General features: G+C 34.5%; 1 long non-coding RNA gene and 1 other non-coding gene across 2 annotated transcripts; one reads left to right on the top strand and one right to left on the bottom strand.

Moving 5' to 3' along the window:
• Positions 1 to 626: 626 nt before the first annotated feature.
• LOC113317966 lies at positions 627 to 1,124 on the top strand. The gene is made up of 3 exons (XR_003344156.1): positions 627 to 648; positions 830 to 875; positions 982 to 1,124. It is a non-coding gene; the product is annotated as an uncharacterized LOC113317966 (long non-coding RNA).
• Positions 1,125 to 5,062: 3,938 nt separating this feature from the next.
• TRNAR-ACG lies at positions 5,063 to 5,135 on the bottom strand. Its single transcript has one exon. It is a non-coding gene; the product is annotated as a tRNA-Arg (tRNA).
• Positions 5,136 to 6,205: the final 1,070 nt, after the last annotated feature.

Raw genomic sequence — 6,205 nt, 5'->3', positions numbered from 1 at the left:
ATCAGTTTGTCTCAGTTCCCTGTTTTCGGTTCTGTCCTGTTTTAGAGTCCTACAGTAAAGGAAGTTCTTGTTCTTCATTATTATTTGATGTTTTATCTCTGCATCTATGGTATTATTGATTTCATGTTGAATAAACATTAAGATAATCCTTACCTTAACCAGATTGCATTCATCAAAAGTTCTGCAACTGGTTCTAAGGTGATGGCCTCTGCATCTCAATTGGTTAAGTTATGTTATAGCTTTACCTTGGAATTATGTTAAGTTTTTTTATATTTTTTGAGACTTCTCATTTGGTATGTGACTGTGTAGCATCCTGTCTCTATGGAACTTGGTGGTAAAATTCCAATTGTAGGTTTGAAGTTACAGATCTTGATAAAGGTTAGTTTCAATGGCCTAGAAGCCTTTTTCGTATCGAATTTCCCTTACTGTAAAGAAGTATTCACAGTATTTTCATTGTGTATCTTAACTTTCAATAAATCCTTTGTCAATTCTTAATTGTCCCATCCAAACCTTGAAAGTATCGATAATTATAGGTATGGGCGTTCATAAATTTGTGTCGTGTTTGTAACAGCTGCCGAGATGACTATTTTTGGTTGCTTTTGGATAAATGGCCAAATCTATAGTGGAACACCTCCCCTTCTACTGCATGTAAGTTTCAGAAATGGACGCATTTGTTTCTTCTTGACCTTTATCTCTTTTGCGAAATTTGGATTTATTTTCGCTGGAACCATCTACATTTAGTTTGTCTTGCCAATCAATCCAAAAATAGCAATAACTGACCCATCTCTTTATGCATCACTAATGAAGTTTCTGTTCTTAGGGACTGTAGTGGTGTACTAAGATTCGTCATGGAAAGTGGTAACAAGGGTTGTTAGGTTGTTTCCTTAACTGTAGAGTAAGTTGTTCATCTTTGCAGCTTGTAATATTCATGACTGTTACGTATCCTTAACAGATTCTGAATTGTTGTCTTTTGATATGCAGGTTCTCTTGATATCCTGGTTACTTTGGAGCTTACACCTTAGTGAGAGGCATGATAGTCTCAAAGCATTTTTTATATGTTTCTTTTGGTTTGGCATCAGCTCTGCAGTTTTAACATTTCAGTTCTTGCCTATCAAACGTTGTCGGAACATCGTCTATTGGTTTATCAATTAGTTTATCATGTTGTTGTTTGAACTTACTAGCTAGCTTGGACATATATTTTTCTGAACTCAAAATTTCCTCCTTTTTTGTGTAATTTTAAACCCAATGGATAAAATGAATGAATGTTAAAATTCTCAGTGTGATTATAAATTTCAGTCAAATTTGAAGTTGTATTTGAGTTAAAGTTAATTTGAATTTCAGTTTGACTTTAATTTGACTTGACTTTAGTTTGACCTAAATGTCAGTCAGATTAATTCAGATTCAGGCATTTCAGCTGATCTGAATCTGTATTTTTTTATATTATAATTCAAATCTACGACCCACGCGTACGGGGTCAGCATCTAGTTACCGTAAGAAACGGTCTTTGTTCAGAGACCCACGCGTAAGGGGTCGTGCAATTAAAAAACGCTTTATCAACGACCCATTCAGAGAACCCTAGAACAGGTCGTTTAACTCTTATATATGACCTGTTCTGAGGGTCGCGGAATGTCTGTTTTCCACTAGTGTTACATCATCCATGACGTCACCCTAGGACCAAACTATAATTTATATTTCCAAAAAGGACCAAACAGACAGTTGACTGAGTCCATTGGACTAGACTCTCTCTAATATATTATTCCTAGGACTATATGGTATTTCCTACAAAAGAAAACCAGTTCAATCAAATAAGTTTTTCCAAAATGTTAAGCTCTAAAAAACCAAGGTGATACTCTTTGAGTTACAAAAACTCCAATCATATGTTCGGATTTATACAAACTCCATATCCAATAAAAATGATATAAAACCCCCATATTTTTAGTAAAATTTAAATTAGATCATTTCCATTATTAAAAAATCAATAATTACCCTCCCATACCACATTTTTCCTTTCTTTATATCGTATTTCTTCTTCTCCCTCTACAATCAACAACACGTCCTCTTACTACTCCTACACCACCATCAAAATCTCGATTATTTCCTGATCATCCACCAACACCGCCACCTTGTCTTCTTCCCCCACCGCCACCAACACATCCTTTTCCTTCAATTCTTCATTTTAGTTGTTGTGTAAAATCTAGGGTTTAAAATTGTTTGAAATAGAAGATTAAAAGTTTGAAATTGAATGACGATGTGATGATCATCAGTGACACCATAAAAATTCGACTAATTATTAATACCTGTAAGTAATAATTCCTACGCCAATTCATCATCATTGTGATTGAATGTCTTTATCCCCAAATTTCAATTTTGATTAATTTTAATTGTTGTCTTTTTAGGTTTAACTTTTCTCAATCTTTCATTTTAGGTTAGAATTCAGTATTATTCAATTCTTAGTTGTTTTGAGAAATCATATTGACCAATCGGGTCTTGTGAAAATTAGTCATTTAATTTGTGTTCGGTTTTCATCATTTTTCTTTTGTTGGTTTCATCATTTTTTCTGATGAAACCTTTTTTTTTTCTGTTGGTCTGCTTTTTCCTGGTTTTGTTGTAAAAAATTTTCTGTTAGTTTCATTGTATTTTATGCTAAAGCCTTTTTCATGTTCTTTTTGTGTTCATGTTGCAGAAATTTATCCTTTAGCTTATGTTATCCGTTGTATCATGTTGAAAGGAGAAGATTCGTATAATTACGTCGAATATTACTTTACGGTGAAGTTCTACCGAGAAGCATATTCAAGAGAAACTAATCTAGTTCACAGTTGAAAGGCTAGTTATAGTCTTTCCAAAAATCCCTTGTTATTAGTCCCGATACGCTTCCGCAACCAGGTCTTCCTAAGAAGAAGAGAATTTTTAATACATGTTCACTTCACAAGAAGAAGATGAGAACTAGTGGTAGATGCCGTGTTTTGACTACCCATAACCGAAGGACATGCCATTCTCGACAGATGTGAAGCCATTTCGATTACAATTCTTCGGAATTTCAGTTTCAATTTAGTTTAGACTACATACAATATGTATTTAATCTACTTTTCAGATTTCATTTTGATGTTTGTTTTGGAGTTATTTTCATTTTTCTCTTTTCTATTCTTTCTACAGTTAAACATGTTAATTTGTTGCAGGTGTGTCATGTTTGTTTCATTTTTATATTAAGTTTGGAAGAGCGTGCGGGTTTTTGCAATCTGTTGGAACCAAACTAGCATCATATTTTTGCTGGAACCCTTTTTGGTTTCATCATATTTTTGCTGAAACCTTTTTTGGTTTCATCATTTTTTACTGTTATTTTTCTTTCGCATCTTGACAATATAAAAGATAATGTTTTCTACTATCTGCTAAAATAAAATTATCAAGTGGTGTTTTCTTGGTGCCGCAGATATATGATACACCAATTATGGATTTTGAAGATCTGGTTACATGCTTATCAAGTGTTACAACATACTGAATTAGTTAAAATTTGTCCCGTTTTTTTATTAGTGACAACCAATGTTCCCAAAAAAAATTAGACATCATATTTTGTAGACATAAGCTATAAGGAACTACAAACTGAAATCAAACTGTAATTTATCGCATTTACAATCAGTCGATAACCATTTTACAAGTAGTTAAAATTTCAACAAAAACTGAATCTGCCAAAAGAACTGTATGTTAGACACGACATGCGAGTACTATTCTCTTTTGTCAAGGAGGATCTTACAGGTCATCTTTGCTCTCACATTCTGCAGCTTTTCTTGCTGAGCATCTTGACGACTTTCATCTTTTTCTTTAACTCGTCTTTTTTCAATAGATTTTCATAGAAAGGTTTGAAAAAGCGCCAAAATGGAGATGAAAAAAATAGTCTACATATGTTGTCCCTTCTTTTATATCAAAGACTTTATTGCATATGCTTCCGTGTAGAAATGATGCAACGAGCACTTATATGGCTCTGTTTCTCTTGTTTTCCCTGTTGTGAAACCAAAAGTAAACCATAAGAACCAACAAAATGATGAAACCATAACTGAAAAATGATGAAACCATAACTGAAAATGGTGAAACCAAATCTGGTTACATCAAGCAAACATCAAGTAAACACACCCAACAGATAACACACCCAATAGAAACATGTAACCATAAGTGGAGATGGTGAAACCAAATATGGTCTCATCAAAAAATTGAAATGATATAACACACCAACAGAAAATAGTCAGGCATATGTAAACCACAAGTGGAAATGACGAAACCAAATGTGGTTTCATCAGAAAAATAAGAAATAAACACAACAACAAAATTTTATAAAATTGAACGGTTTCATATTCAGTTGAAAAAAATGAAACCTAAGCCTAATTAATGGAGTGACACTGATCAGCTTACCAGACTAAACCTCAACTTAACAAAAAACCCAAAAAGTCAAGAAAGTTTAAACTTGATAATCTTTGTTTCACATTCAATTGATTTTTTTTTGAAGCATCAACCTAATTAATGGCTACGCTCATGTCGATTTCATCGAAAAAAAGACCAAAAGAATTAACACCATCAACGCCATCACCACAAAGTTGGTACGATTCTTACCTTTTAGATTTTTCTTCACTATTTTCTTTAACATTTCATCTCTGTTTTTCTCCTGTTGAGTTTGCTTCTTCACCATTTTGTTGTTTGAGAGGATTTAGGTCAGAAAATTGAGAAGATTTAGGTCATAATTGGTTTCATTGGTTGGAGTAAGTAAGCACTGAAGAAGAGAAGAAGAGAAAATCGAATGATGATTTAGCTACGCATGAATACAGATCTGATTTTTTCTTATGTTTCAAAGACAAGGAAAGAGAACCGGAAGAAGATAAAAAACAAGAGGCGTTGGGGTTTTTTCTGTTGGGCCTTCTTTACATCGATGTTGACAGCCGTGACGATGTAACACGCGCGTTATTTTCCGAATAAGCCAAACTCCGTATTATAGTGGGAAAACAAGCACAAGCACCAATTAAGTACCCCCTCCATTTCCGGAAACTCCGTATTACGGTGGGAAAACAAGAAAAAAAATCGACTCTGCTGGGGATCGAACCCAGAGTCTCTGGTTTCGTAGACCAGCGCCTTATCCATTGGGCCACAGAGTCGTCGTTGATGTTCAGTTTTCCCAAAAGCTTAATGATCACTAAAACACTCTCCAAAGTCCTTTATGAGCATAGCTAGTAATGCTTTACCGCACTTTTATGGCTATTAACTATGTATTGCGGCTGTATCAATTGGGGCATGAGGATTGATGGTTCTCGAAAAGATACATGGGTGATGACATGCCTTCCGCGAAAGAGAAAAAAGAAACAGTTAATTAGATTAAAAGAGTGTTAATTAGATTTTAGTTGCATCATAAATATATCCGCATCAGTTCCTAGAGCAATACAGTGTAGCGAGCTAGCTAGTTCTACATTTACATGTTATGGATATCAGCTACTTGTTTATTTATGAGCTAGACTTTTGAATCAAAATAAACTAATAATGGCGTATACAACCTTATGAAAAAAAATTCGATCGCTTAACCATATGAACTACTGATACAACCTTTTTTTTTCCCATAAACATTTCTGCCTCATAAGATTCCAGCATAACTCAATTCTTTGGTCACAAATATATGGAAAGGAAAATGCTAGAAAACTCCCTTTATTTCCTCGCTAGTTACTCGCCTTCCGAAGTGGCAAATATATATGCAGAACCATGCGATGTAGACTTGTACCATGCGATGTTTTGTAGCAGCGGTGATGACGATATATTGAGTTTAAATTTGTCTGGCTCATATAGATATCATTTAACGCCTCATTAACGGAATTCTACAATCTCGGCCAGATTGTTATTTAACGGTTTATGATTTTATTCCTTCTAGTTCTTCGTACATTTCCGTTTGATAATTACATGATGCTTGTTTCATTTCTGTACTTGTTTTGTTTTACGTCAAAGAAGAATGAAGAGAATGAACTGCTAGATGACCAGGTGGGCCCCACCAGTTCAAACCGGACGTTGGACGATAACTTGGACAGTCACAATCACAAGTGAACCAATCTTTTTAGAAGAAAAAATGCAAGATTATTCCCCAAAAAGTTTACCCACCAAAGGACTAATACGAACTAGACCCTAAGGGTTCCCCCACCCTGATTGAGGGTCTAGTTTGGTGCCACATTCTGTGAGAAAAAAC

Source organism: Papaver somniferum, chromosome 10, assembly GCF_003573695.1.
Source record: "Papaver somniferum cultivar HN1 chromosome 10, ASM357369v1, whole genome shotgun sequence".
Classification (NCBI taxonomy): domain Eukaryota; kingdom Viridiplantae; phylum Streptophyta; class Magnoliopsida; order Ranunculales; family Papaveraceae; genus Papaver; species Papaver somniferum.
Note: the sequence above shows the minus strand (reverse complement) of the source record. Positions and strands in the feature narration are given on the sequence as shown.